This window comes from Lissotriton helveticus, chromosome 11, assembly GCF_964261635.1.
Source record: "Lissotriton helveticus chromosome 11, aLisHel1.1, whole genome shotgun sequence".
Taxonomy (NCBI): Eukaryota; Metazoa; Chordata; class Amphibia; order Caudata; family Salamandridae; genus Lissotriton; species Lissotriton helveticus.
In genome coordinates, this window is record NC_136072.1 from 645,826,911 (window position 1) to 645,841,026 (window position 14,116).

The 14,116-nt window shown below is 46.5% G+C and overlaps 1 protein-coding gene across 3 annotated transcripts in view; it reads left to right on the forward strand.

Moving 5' to 3' along the window:
- Window positions 1–14,116, forward strand: part of LOC144791046 (disintegrin and metalloproteinase domain-containing protein 9-like) — a 1,785,694-nt gene that overhangs the window by 676,855 nt on the left and 1,094,723 nt on the right. The gene's annotated exons all lie outside the window — the stretch shown is intronic.

Genomic DNA, 14,116 nt, shown 5'->3' on the forward strand with positions numbered 1-14,116 from the left:
CAAGTTGGTGGCCTGATCAGCCACAGAGCTGTGAGCTCTGTTCCGGCACCTCACCGATCCCATGAAAAGAACGCTTACTCCTTCCTCCCCGGGCAGTAAAAGTGCAGGGTGGCAGAAGACAAACCAAAAGGAGTAACTGCGAAGAGTTCTGCGTGACCATCAAGTCAAGATCGAAAGCAGCGTGCCCAAGGTCGCCTTGCTATGCAACAGCTGGGGAGGCAAGGGTGGGCGACCCTGCTGCTGCCTATACGGCCCCTGTGCCTGCAGCCATGAGAGACACCCGCGCTGCACGGGTGAGCCTCGGCATCCTTGACGCGGGCCCGTTTTAATTTGTTGGGGTGCCCAACGTATACCGACAACGGAGGTCCTGGTAGACGCGTTGACCCTAAGAGAGCAACCTTCCCTCCAGCAGAATCAGCGGCCTTGACAGCCTCCTCCTACTGACACGGGGGCTGGTTAGGGGACAGATACTCCACCAGACTACTCACGGATCCGTGCCCAGAATTGAAGCGCATGTACAGCAGGGGCGTAACACAGGCCCCCGAGCTTCAGGGGGCCCCCTCAGCACAGTTTATTTGGTGGTCCTGCTCCGTGTTTCAAACACATTGGAAACAAATCCATGGGCATATTAAAGGGGGCCTGGGATACTCCAATGGCGTAACAAAACTTGAGGGGACCCGGGCAAAATATGTGGAGGGGGCCCCCTGGACTGAATCAGGAGCTCTCCAGCCAGGGTATTGTGCTGAGGGGGCCTTTGGCTCTGGCTCCCTGGTGCTCACTTCACGAGCCAGGTCTTTGCTTTTATGTGTTTGAGAGAAGTTTGCTCCACTATTTGTATGCACCTTGTTGAGTCTTCAGAAAACCCTTTTCACTATACAAAAAAACAACACAATTACTGACACATTGGTTGTTATTTTTCAACAGTCTATTTTGTATTAACTGTGTTAACCCCTAATGACATAAAGGACAAAAAAAGAGCTGATACAAGAACTTTAACCCTGTATAAGATGTCTACGAAGCCGGGCATTTGGTGGGGCAAATTCTCCGGCCACAATTCAAAATTAACCCATAGTCAGGCAAACACTGTTTCTCTAAGACAGCTTTGTCTACCCCTTAATAGTGCAGATTTGAGTTTGAAGGCTACTTTGGAAAATGTTTGGTATCGAATAGTAGTATCAGCACAACAGCAGAATCAAAAACCTCCCAGTAAATGATCCCAGAACTATTTAGCAACATTCGAAAGTATGTTATGATTAAAATAGGAACAAAACAACAATCATTGGATTTGTCACTGCAAACTTATAGAATTGCAAAGTACCATTCCCATTCAAGGTGGACAGTCCATTAATTCCCCCATAGTGCTCACAAGTGGCCCTGGAGTCTTCTTTCCACTCCATTAGCATCCATCTCCAGTCAACCTCTTGCCTGTAGGCAGGGTAGAGGGGCTGGATGAGAGTCAGTCACCTTGTGCAACCAGGCACCTTTCAGTTCCCAAACTTTGCAGAGTTCCTGGGGCGGTGTCTCTGCCTTGACCAATGGCAAATTAGCAGAATAAGACTTGGATGTATGCTTAGGTAGCAATATTAAGAGCCTAAACATGCAAGCAGGAGCAACTTAACAAGACACATGGTCACAATAACTTGTGAAGAACTACAGCTATCCTGCCAGGGAATACAGAGATCCTCAGGCATAGCTCGGAATTTTGTTTAAAAAAATAAACTTCTTTTCACTTCAATGTAAGCAGGCTTCAGAAAGCTATCTATAAGGAAGCAATAGGTTGGTTCTACAAATAGGTGGTAGCGCAAAAGAAAGTGGTAACAAAAGAAAATAGTAGCGATCAGGACCGCTAGAGTGCATTACTGCCTATAATCCGATTCACTCTATGCAGAAAAGTAGAACAAGCATAGGTTTCTACTGCTAGTTGTCTCTGACTCATCTGAGGCAAGCAGCTCGGTGGCTGGCACAGGCGGGCTGCAGAAGACCACGGCCAGCAATTATTATTAAATTATGGTCTGACCGTCTCAGTGCCTGGGACTCACCTGCCACCTCACATGCAGTTTAAGCTGCGCATGACAATACTGGCCCGGCCGAGCCCTGCGATACCTTATCCCTCATCATGAGGCTGAAAACCACGCAGCTGCGTGCAGCGCACCATGCAGCACGTACGCACCATTTAGTTTATGAGGCGGGTCGGTAGGCGCAACTTTCAAACTATGTTCCAGACAGACCCTGCTGTCAGCGAATGTACTCTGTGCCGCGGAGGCCCCTAGAGCTCGGGGCCACCCGCAACGCAGGGGCTGCAGGGGCCTGTGTTACACTCATGAAAACAATGGTGCAGCACGGATTGCCAGTGCAGCGCCGAATTTGCCATAGAGTATACCGGCCATTCCCCCACAACGCTGGTTCATGCAGCTATCTGGAACTCCTAAGCCACTTGAAGTTACACTCCTGCCCCTTTCGGGCCCCATTTACCGCAGTAACATACCTGCTGTACTTGTTTTGCATCACTGTTCATGACCTCCCTGTTGCACTGGTGCCCTGCATATACTCCACAGGCCTGACTGCTACTGGCATCTCCAGAGGGTGGGCAGGTAAGGCCCTGAGGAAACTGCCCTTTTTGTATGACCACCCCTGCAATTTTTCCCCCAATGCTGATAGTATTTACTGGAGCCTGCTAACCAGGCCACAATGCCAGTGCTCTCTCCCTAATTTATAATGCATTTGAAATGGTAACCCCAATTGTAGCCAAGGCTGGTGCAGGTAAGGGTTGGGGAGGAGTCAACAGATGACGACAAGAGAAAATAACATAATAAAAAAGAAAACCACTTAACTCGCCCTCGCTGCATTGCCAAGTTGGCGCTAACAGGAGAAGTGTTTTTAGTTCTTCTTTCTTTCCCGACTTTGCATGTGTGCTGCAGTGTTTAGCACGCATAAAACGTGGGAAAAGCTTTTAAACTTATATAGGCATAGTATTTTGTGCAGGAAAGATACCCTTCCTGTACAAAACCTATGCTAGGCTCACGCACACACCCTAGTGTTATGGTGCTAAGGTGTGTGTGGTGCTCGGCAGCTGAAATCACAGCGGCACTTCGGAAAGGGGAGGAGAGAGACATATCTCTGTAGATATGGCACACTCCTGCTCCCTCTGTCAATCTTTGGGTGCTGTACTGCGTTACGTGTAGTTTTAAAACAATTTGCCCACAGAGAAACTACTACCAGTGGTTAATTTGTAAAAAAAACAAAAAATATGTTCCAAAGCTTTCATAAGTAGGCAGCTTGCACCAGCCTAAAACAGAACCAACTACTTAGCATGAAAGTGGGGAGAAGATGTGGCTTAGTTGCCAGAGCTGCTGACTTCGGAGCTGAGGAACCAAGTTTGAGTCCCAGCTCAACATTCTGCGATTCTGGGCAAATCACTTAATCCCCTCTTGCCTACCATAACTGAATGTGTCTTAACTGGTGCTTGTGAAAAGTGCCGATGTAGATGATTATGTGCCGGTCCTGAGCACCGGAAACCACTGGCTCAAATTAAGCACTGATTACTACCCTGTATTTACGAGATGTTCAGTCTGAAGCCATGCAGTAAACACCATGATCTTTCGAGTAAAAATATGTGCTGTAGATTGTACAATAGAGAGAAAAATAAACAGAACCTATGTGCATCTGTAGTCCTAATCAAACGGCATCATGATGCAGCTCCAATTGAGAAGGTCATTGCTTGTGCTGTGCACATGTCCCACCCGCAGGCGCACACAGCTCAAGCAAGAATGCCTCATCGGCCGCCGTGATATTTTCTTTCGAACAGTGCTTAATTTGAACCGGTGGTTTCTGGTGCTCAGCCCAGGCACTTTGTCAACACTGGCTTTTATGACAGAATGCCACATGGTGGTGCTATTTGTCTAATTTACAGATCAGAACAACAACAGTTGTTTATTAATACAATGTACATTAGAAATGAAAAATATATGCATCCAGGCTATTACTGTTTTTTTGCATTTCTTGAATATTCTGAACTGTCACACTTCTAGAAATGTGATGGTTTGTAGTTGTGTTGATACTGTCATTGGCAGTGCTGTCGGGGGCAATGGGTGGTGCTAGCTGCAGTGGCCTCCTAACAAGGGCTCTGGCACTTAATTTTCTACAAATTAAGCACTGCTTTTAAAATATTTTCTTTCATGGAAAGTCCGCTAGTTGTGCACATGTGCAGGCATAAATTCCCGCTAGTGCATACGCATATCCGCTGGGCTGAATTCACATCTCACAGACACCTCGAGGGGGTGTGGGCACTCGGGCCAAAGATAAGGTGAGAGGATGTGGTGTAACAACTAGAGCTGCCGACTTTGGAACTAGGGAACCGGAATCGAGTCTCGGCGTCTGCTCAACATCCTGTGATTCTGGGGAAATATGATAAAATAGTTGAAGTCAGACACTCAAATAATCATTCCTGGCTAGTGGAGCTGATGATTCGTCTGAACCCTTAATAACCATATTTTATTGCAGTGCATTGCAGCCGAAAAGCTTTTAAAAAGGTGTAAGAAATCTCGGCACGTTAATTCTGTAAGTTTGGTTCGATCGAGAGAAGGCTCGAGACTCTGCCACAACTGTGCCCCTCTTCTTCAATAGCGCAAAGTACATTACTTTAGACCGCAGGTATGGTGGTTTGTTATGCATTAAAAAAAAGAAAGACGTAATGCACAAATAAAAACAAGCATTTGCAATGCAATAGGTCTCGCATTAGGAAAGTTTGAGCTATTGGTATTGTAAATGATTTTTTTTTTATTTATGTGTTGGTTTTGAAAATAGCGAAATTAATAGCTTTGTCATTTACAATGCCAATAGTTTTAACTTTCGCAAATGTGACATCTATAGCATTTGTAATGCAATATGTGTTGTATTTACATAACTTAGATGTATTGATATTACAAATAACAATGGCTTTTATTTTTTTTAAATAATTAATACTTAAATAAAAGTTATTGTAATTTATAATGGCAATAGCTTAAACTTTTGTAAATAACTTTTGGGAAGATTATGTTCATTGTATTTTATTGTGACGAACATCCAAGAACAGAAGTGAAATATTAACATTTTTTTGGTGACATTTGTAATAAAGCTTGAAACATTGAGAGAACATATTTGAACCAGTTGTTGTTGAATTGAATGGTTGCACAGAGTGATGCTGTGGCGTTCAGTGGTGCTGAGCGATGCTGTGGTGTTCAGTGGTGCCAAGTGATGCTGTTGCGTTCAGTGGTGCAGAGTGTTGCTGTGGCGTTCAGTGGATGGATCCGTGGATGGATGGATCCGTGGATGGATGGATGGATTAGTGAGTGGATGGATGGATGGATGGATGGATTAGTGAGTGGATGGATGGATTAGTGAGTGGATGGATGGATAGATGGATGGATGGATGGATGGATTAGTGAGTGGATGGATGGATGGATGGATTAGTGAGTGGATGGATGGATGGATGGATGGATTAGTGAGTGGATGGATGGATTAGTGAGTGGATGGATGGATGGATGGATTAGTGAGTGGATGGATGGATGGATCAGTGAGTGGATGGATGCATGGATGGATCAATGAGTGGATGGATGGATGGATCAGTGAGTGGATCAGTGAGTGGATGGATGGATGGATGGATCAGTGAGTGGATGGATGGATGCATGGATGGATCAGTGAGTGGATGGATGGATGGATTAGTGAGTGGATGGATGGATGGAACAGTGAGTGGATGGATGGATGCATGGATGGAAGGCTCAGTGAGTGGATGGATGCATGGATGGAAGGCTCAGTGAGTGGATGGATGCATGGATGGAAGGCTCAGTGAGTAGATGGATGGATGGATGAGTGAGTGGATACACGGATGGATGTATAGATGAATGGTAGTCACCGAGATAACTCAGAGCACAAAGTACGCAATCAGTGCCTGCGTCTATGCAAGCCTCACTCACACATGCGATTATGCAGGATCTGGGTTCTGCCATTATGCTATCTGCGTGGCTCACCCGCCCCGGCTCTCCCTGCCCCCTCCCCTTTGTGCAGCGGGAGCAGCTGTGCGAATACATAAGCCTTGAATGAAGGCACTTTATGTCGCCCCCGCTGCCACGAGTCTGCTGTAGTGGCTGAAATCGGCCTTAGTACAATGGAAGCCGCTCTGCAAGAGTGGGATAACAAGCATCAAAGGGCCGAGAGAGGGAGGGAAAAGAAAGCGCGAGGGGGAGGGAAATGTAAACCGAGAGGAAATAGGAACCCATAGGCAGTTAGTTACGAGAGTGATATTCACGTTGTTTGGTCCGACAGGAATCAGGGTTCGCAGGGAGAGCAGGAGGGGACGGTTATTCAATGGCGCTGACGTGGGTATTAAGTAGTGAGCTGTGGTGGTTATAACTCACTTAATACTGTATGCAAGGAAATGTGGTATTGGGCAAAGCGCCCCGTGTTGGTGAGATCAAGCAATGATTGGTATTATCGTGCAGGTATTGCTATAATGAACCTCAAGGTCTTAACACTGTCATAAGCGTGATCATGTGGGTGGAATTAAAAAGTTACGGCTAGGATCATGTCAGTATTTCTACGGTCTGCATACTGTATTGTAGCCATGATCCTGTGTGGTTAGTGTAATCGGGAGGTGAGATGGCTCTATGTGCCCTAGTATAACCGGCAGTGAAAAAAGCATTGCTGTGGCGGGGAGCATTCCTTTGACGACTGATGCGGCGGGTGGGGGAGAGGCATCCTTTCCTTGAAGTCTGATTCGGCGGGCACATGCAAGGTGACAAAGTTCGTGTTTAGTACCATGGACCAGTAACAATTAAAATAAGCATTTATATGGAGAATAAGATTGAAATAGTAGCACATGAGCATGGCACATAAAACACAAAAGAACATTCCATTCAGGACAATTATTTGAGAAAAAAGACATTTTTATATATAGTTACGAGTGATATTCACGTTGTTTGGTCCGACAGGAATCAGGGTTCGCAGGGAGAGAAGGAGGGGACGGTTATTCAATGGCGCTGACGTGGGTTTTAAGTAGTGAGCCATGGTGGTTATAACTCACTTGATACCGTATGCAAGGAAATGTGGTATTGGGCAAAGCGCCCGTGTTGGTCTGTCATAAGCGTGATCATGCGGGTGGAATAAAAATGTTAAGGGTAGGCCTCGAACACAATACGCATCATGGCTGTGCCGGGCCGCCGCGCTGCCCGCGACGACCCGGAAGCGGTTGGGAAGCCGGCCAATGCCAGCGCGGCCCCAACCGGAAGTCCCGCCCCATCGCGCAGAGAGACAGAGAGAGCTGCCCGAGGAGCCACGAAGGCTCCGCATTGAGTCCCGGTCCCGAGATGGGGGACCGGGTGAAGAGCGGCCGGGCGCATGGGGAAGGCGGGGCTCTCATGTGGTGAGAGAGCCCCGCAAAGCGCTACCGCCACCCGGGAGAAGGAGCCGCCGCCGTGCACCGCCAGAACAGGTAAGTTGAGTGAGAGGAGGGGTGAGTGGGGGTGGGGTGTACGCGTGTGTGTGTGTGTGTCTGTTTGAGTGTGTTTGTGCGTGCGTCTGTCTGTCTGTGTGCGCGTGTGTATGTTTAAGGGGGGGTGCGTGTGTGTATATGCAGTGTGTGGATGCCTTTGTTTGTGCATGGATGCCTTTGTTTGTGCGCATGCGTGAGTGACGACGTGCGCGCTCACGAGGTAGAATCTCCAGCAGGAGACGCTCGTAACAGTAACAGTCTGCTGTCCACATTCCCCGGAATCCCTGGAAAGTGGCGACATAAGTAGTCTCCCTAGACAGCAAAAAGCTTTGCTTTTTGCTTTCGTCTAGGCGAGACCTAAAAAGTTAAATGAAGGAATGAAAACGCAGGTAACCTTTGTCCATGGCACTATACTTTACGCCCCGTCTTCCTTGCTCCCTATTATCAATCCAAAAAGTAAAATTTCTCGTCAGTCACTCTCTGAAAGAAGACCAGAAATCAAATTGGCCAATGGACCGGTAAACTCTTTATCACGTTTTGCCACACTTTGGATGGTTCATGTCTCTTTGTCTATGACGAGCTCACAAAATGAATTTTACCCAATTTAACATTACATTGTTTCCTCTCTAGCATTTGCTGTTACAGACTTGACATCTTACAGGTAATGATTGTACTCTGCAGGCATCCGACCCTGCAGATGTATCTCACCTGGAAAGGAATGTATGACGTGCAGCTGTTGCCCTGACCCTCTCGTTTATGTTATCTACATGTAACACCTGCGCATGGTTTTAGATTCGGGTCAAACGGCGGCGCTTGTTTTATTAGACCTTAGCGCCGCCTTTGACACCGTCTCTCACAAGATTCTTCTCCAGCGCCTGGAAGAAGCTGGCATCATAGGGACTGCCCTCCAGTGGTTCCGCTCTTTTCTCGCCGATCGATCCTCTTGCGTGGCTATTCCGCCCCATCAGTCCAAATCCCATCCCCTGGGCCATGGGGTCCCCCAGGGTTCCTCGCTGAGCCCCACGTTGTTCAATCTTTACGTGAGGCCGCTGGCTGATGTCGTCAAGCAGTGGGGCATGACTATGGTCTCATATGCTGACGACACTCAGCTGGCGGTCACGCTCAGCGGGGACTCTGACTTGGATGCCCCTAGGTTCCAGAATGGACTGAGGGCGCTTGCCAGCTGGATGAATTCCAACTGTCTCCAGCTGAACGCAAAAAAAACTGAGAGAATGATCATCGGCAAGCAGGTGGAACTATGGGGTGACATCTGGTGGCCTCCGGAACTTGGGACCACCCCGATCCCGGTAACGGAGATAAAAAATCTCGGGGTGTGGTTAGATTCTGTCCTTAGTTTTGTTTCCCATACTAAAAGAACTGCTGCATGCTGTTTTGGAATTTTGCAAGGTTTAAGACCAGCCTTGAAATTCTTCGATGCCTCGACCAGGCAGCTTGTGTTGCAGGCGACCGTGGTCTCCAGGCTTGACTACGCCATTTCTCTCCTGGTAGGGGTGAATCAGGCCGAAATTGCACGTTTACAACGTGTTCAGAACGCGGCAGCCAGAGCAGTGGTGGGTCTGCCTAGGTTCTGCTCCGCTGCCAACACTTTGCGTTCCCTTCACTTGCTACCAGTCAAGCAGAGGATTCAATTTAAAGTGCTCTGCCTGTCCTACAAAATTCTTAAAGGCTCTTCTGCCCCGATTCTTTTGAATCTTTTGTCTCCGTATGTCCCTGCCCGTCCTTTAAGATCCTTAGGCCATGATCTAGCAGTGGTCCCTCGGTTTAAGCTCAGCCGAGCTGGAGGCCGCTCATTCCGAGTTCGGGCTGCGGCCCTGTGGAACTCTCTACCTTTAAAGATACGTGTGCTGGATGATCTCTTTTCATTCCGTAGGGCCATCAAGACCTTTTTATTTCCTTAAGCTTGTTAGCTTTTTAGTTTTGCTACCTTCCTAGTTGTGTTGTGTTGGTTACCCTGTCAAGCGCCAGGACGCTCCTTCGCTGGAGCAGCTGTGCGCGATACAAATCCCCATAACATAACATAACATAACATACAGATCGCCAAGTTGTACTTTGTGTGTATGAGTTTTCAAATTTGGAATGCAAACCAGGACTGATGCAAACACTATCAAATCACGCAGGAAGGTGTGATATACTACGTAACATGAGAAGTTGTTGCAGGGTAGAACATACTGGCGTAATGAAACTCGAGGAGGCCCACAGCTGCCAAGGTTTCAGATTGGCATGTGTGACATTTTCATAATTTCAGTGTAAAATATAAGTGACATTTTAACGACTATGAGTGACACTTTCTTGGGAGCAAAAGCAAGCCATGAAGATGAGGGAAACATAAAAATATCAGAAATTACACCCATTTGTGCAATGCGAAACTCTAGGAAGATCTTTAAAAATGCAGCAACGCATTTGTAGAAATGGAAAGACACTAAGGTACTGCTCTTGTACTGGAGACAGTGACTCACTGCAATGCAGAGCTATCAGCTGTACTAAGTTTTACGCAGCTGAACTCAACTTTGTACAGACTGCATTTGGAGCTCCAGACTCAAGGCACTTGCTGTTATTTTAGTGTTATTTTAAGGATCAATTAACTGTATGTTTGGGATTCAGTGCTTTGCTACTGGTTGCAGGAGTTCTAATTCTCCCTAGTGTCTAAGGGCAGTCTCACAGCACACCAGGTTTGAGTCAGAGAACATCAACCTGTCGCCAGTAAGTTACAGATTCTATACTGTGGAACGGTAGACCCCATCGAGGGCACAATAAAATAAGTGTCATAGTGTTGCAGAGGAGAAAGCTCGCCAAGAAGGCAGACTTCCAGGCTACTTAGCCTGCACGAACCTTCATTATGACAGCCCATGTCCACTGCTTCACATCCCCAAATTCTGTTCACGCTCACTCAACAGGTTTTATGGCTATTCCAGATTTCGGCTTCACTTTAATACTTCCGGCAGTTACTGCCAGTCAGAATGGGCTATCTTCAGAGCCAGACAAGGTACATTTTCAGTCCACTCTAGTACAAAACAACTTTGTCTTTTTCGGACACCCTTACAGCAGAAATGCCCGGCGTTTTTACCTTTTACACCATCTCTCAACAAATCCAGTGCAGTGCTGACTGGTAACCAATCATAGAGATTGAGGAGAAAATACATTTGTGCAACGAAGGGAAGGAACTCAGGACCAGGCATGCAAAAAATAAGAGGAACAACTAGGCAAGAAGTCTACAGAGAGGACCAAGAGCACAACTATAGTGTCAGGAATAACTTTCAAAATGAGTGGGATTTATATACCTAGCGGGAAATATAACTTAATTGGTTATAGTGCCTGCTGTAGAGACTTACGTGACATAGTCTGGCAACCCCCTCATCCTTACCCTACCACCCTCAGCCTTCGGCTCTTCTGGGATCATTAAAATGTGGCTGTGTTCGTTCAGAAACTTGGTGCTATACAAGCAAAATATTTGTATTAATAAATATCTTTAACTGAAAGGGAATTTCGCAACAGATTTAGGAGTGCAGGCTAAAGCAGGAGACTCTGGAGCTACTTCCTTGAGTTGATTGGAGCCCTGCGGTGTCGAGGATGAACTGCCTCATCTAAAAAGTGTGAAGGCCTGGCAGAGAATCTTTTACAGTGAAAAACGTGATCTAAAAGCAGCTGACACCGCCTCCTGTGCACAGGAACATATTGGGGACCCAGCTCGGATTATGATTTCATCTGCACGATTGCTAAAGTTTAAGGCCTCTGCAGCTGCAACTTTAAGGATAAAGATCATGCGGCGTCACCTTTAGGCGCACTCAAAACAAAAGTAAATTAAAGTATCAGGATAAGAAAGTAGTGACAGAAAAGTAAATTAAATAATTGGATATTGCAGAAGGGTGTGACACTTACTAGTACGAGCAGCGCATTCACGGTACGGCCGGCCGTCTGCTGCCCATGGTGCACGGGGGTGTCATCGCGGTGTGATTAGACAGTCCTAGACTGTACTGTAATGCAGGCTATCAGTGCACCACCACTCCGGCGGCAGCCCGGGTCACTGTTGACCGTCCCGGTAGTCACTGTCCATTATTGCAGGTAAAAACAAACGTGCGGTGAGAGCAGTGGCATGCTGCGCCACTAATAAAACCCAAACTGTGTGCCGCCGCCGCCAGTCGGCCCGCCAATATTAGTTTTATGACAGTCTCAGAACTGTCTGTGGACTGTATCGGTCGTATCCATTGGCCATTTCAACTGTGACGCACAGGGTTGTCGCAGTGAATCTCATGCTGCGGCCTGCTTGTTACATTGTAGCCTGCCAGGCCTTCCTGCAAGGCACGTGGAGGGGCCCCCTCCGGACTCAGTCAGGAGCTCTCCGGCCAGAGTGCAGTGCCGAGGGGCCCCCTGGAGCTTGGGGCCCCCCCGCACCCTGAGGGCTGCGGGGGCCTGTGTTACGCCCCTGGGATACCCTCTCCCGTTTGACCCCGTCACCTTGTGTTGTGTTTCTATCTAGGACCCTAATTAGATATTCCCGATTTATGCCCTTGTATGGTTATAATAAATAATATCCTTATAAAGGCATAAGAATCATATCCATATTTAGTAATAGCCCATGCAGTCCAAATACGGCAAGGCTACTCCCCTAGACTCCTAGAAAGTACAACGCGTTCTTTAAACAAACCAAGCCTCCAGCAGCCCGGGAAATCCCCCTGCTCTTGTTTTGATTTGCACAAGAACTCCTAGAGTCCAGAAAGAACTGTTAGTTCTTAGTGACGTCTTATGTCCAACCTTACGTCAAACCCGGCACCTCTCAAGTATAAATATACCAACGTTGCCTTAAGCAAACACACGGTGGTTTGGAGCAGAGCGGCTATCTACTTACCCGAAGCCCAGCTGATGCGAGAGCCGAAGGAAGCCGCCACTCCCTTTTTGACGCACTGAGAAAGTCGCTGTCTTTTTCTCCAGCCGAGAAAATTCCAGCTCCAGTGTTTCCAGTCACTCTTGCGGGTTGCTGGGAGATCGAGTCCTGAGAAAGAGATACAAGACCTCCTTCATTCTAGAACCAAGGTACGGAGCTGACTAAACCATTAAGAGAATTCTTGATTCAGATTCCTTGGCAAAAACCAACTTAACTTAAACTGCAACTTACTTACTCCTTCCCACGTATTAGGCTTAGGTCAGGTACACCGGGGTAGGCGTATATTAGAAGCACCAGTTGAGTACGTTAGTCAATGTTTTTATGTATGTATATATTTTATCCGTTTTAAAGTATCATATGGCTAAGAAACCATATCAATGCTTTTACAGTATTATTTCATAATACTCCTTTTACTGTACGCACTTTACTTCATGATAAGTATTGCAATTGTGGCAACTCACTTCTCTTGCATGAGAAAGAAGACTGCTCAATAAATAACACCTTTTATTGAAAACGCCCGTCTCTCTATTTCTCTGCACTCTGGTGAAACTAAGAACGCACGATTGACTGAGTGAAATAACCGTCTATTGTTTTCACACGACTCTAGAGATAGACTCTTTATTCTGAGGGAGCAAAGATGTCATGTTTATGCGGTTGTCAGAAGCTAATCCCTTCTTGTCTAAATCAGGAGAGTTAACTCTTTCCTAAACATTCGAGAAAGTTTCTAGTGACCTCTGAGCTAGCTGGCAAAACTAATTAAGTCTAATATAGTCAGTAGAGACCTAGGCGACCTCAGTCCTACGTCTACACTGCTGTTTATATTATTCCAATGCGCAGAGCCTATTGGGAATATAGGAACTACACTACATGGCGCCCAACGTTTGGTAAGGCGATAATCTAACGCAAGACATTAGAGTAACTCAGTCGTGCTTTTTCACACAGACCCCTTTTCCCGTAAAAACTCCAAAAGACGTCTGGAGTGGGTAAAAGGTTAATATCCGCCGCAACTTAGTAGAAAGAGATTCCTATGTATTAGTTTTTGGTTTATTCAACGTTGAAGAATACAGTGTTCCAAAATATTGTGCACCTAATCTTTGTTTCCCTTGAATCTTGATCTGCAACAAAACTTTCTGTCAGTAAAATGGGGGAAAGTGACGATGAAAGGGAGAAAGCTAGAATAGCAGCTCAACTCCTAGCGGATGACACAAGTCTCCAAGACAATGACCCGAATGCTATAATCATTCCGGTAAATGTAAGAAGAACTATAACTACAAAACTTATAGAAAATGGAGTATCATCACGAGGTGGTACAGTAATATTTGTGGTAGAGGCCCATGAATATCGGCAGACAGAGGTATTCTATTCATGGATACATTTTCCAGCAGCACACGCTGTGACACACAAATTCCACTATTACAAAATAGAGGAATCTCCGGATGAATACGCTCCTTTCGAGGACATTGAAATCCCACTAACTTACCAAGAGCACCTGCTCTGGTTTAAAGGCGCCCTAAAACATCAAAATCACATCACCAGGCTAGGTCCACTAGGTAGACCAGGAGCAACGTGGCCGGTTCTAGCATGCTACACACCACATCCAGACATTCAAAAAATGTCAGACCGGGAACTTTTAGTTCAGCTAAAACAACTAATCAAAATACATAGACAATTGGTCCAATATGTCATGCGGACTTCAACAGTCCAACCGGCAATAATAATTCCACAGACCACCCCTCACCAGGTGAACACAA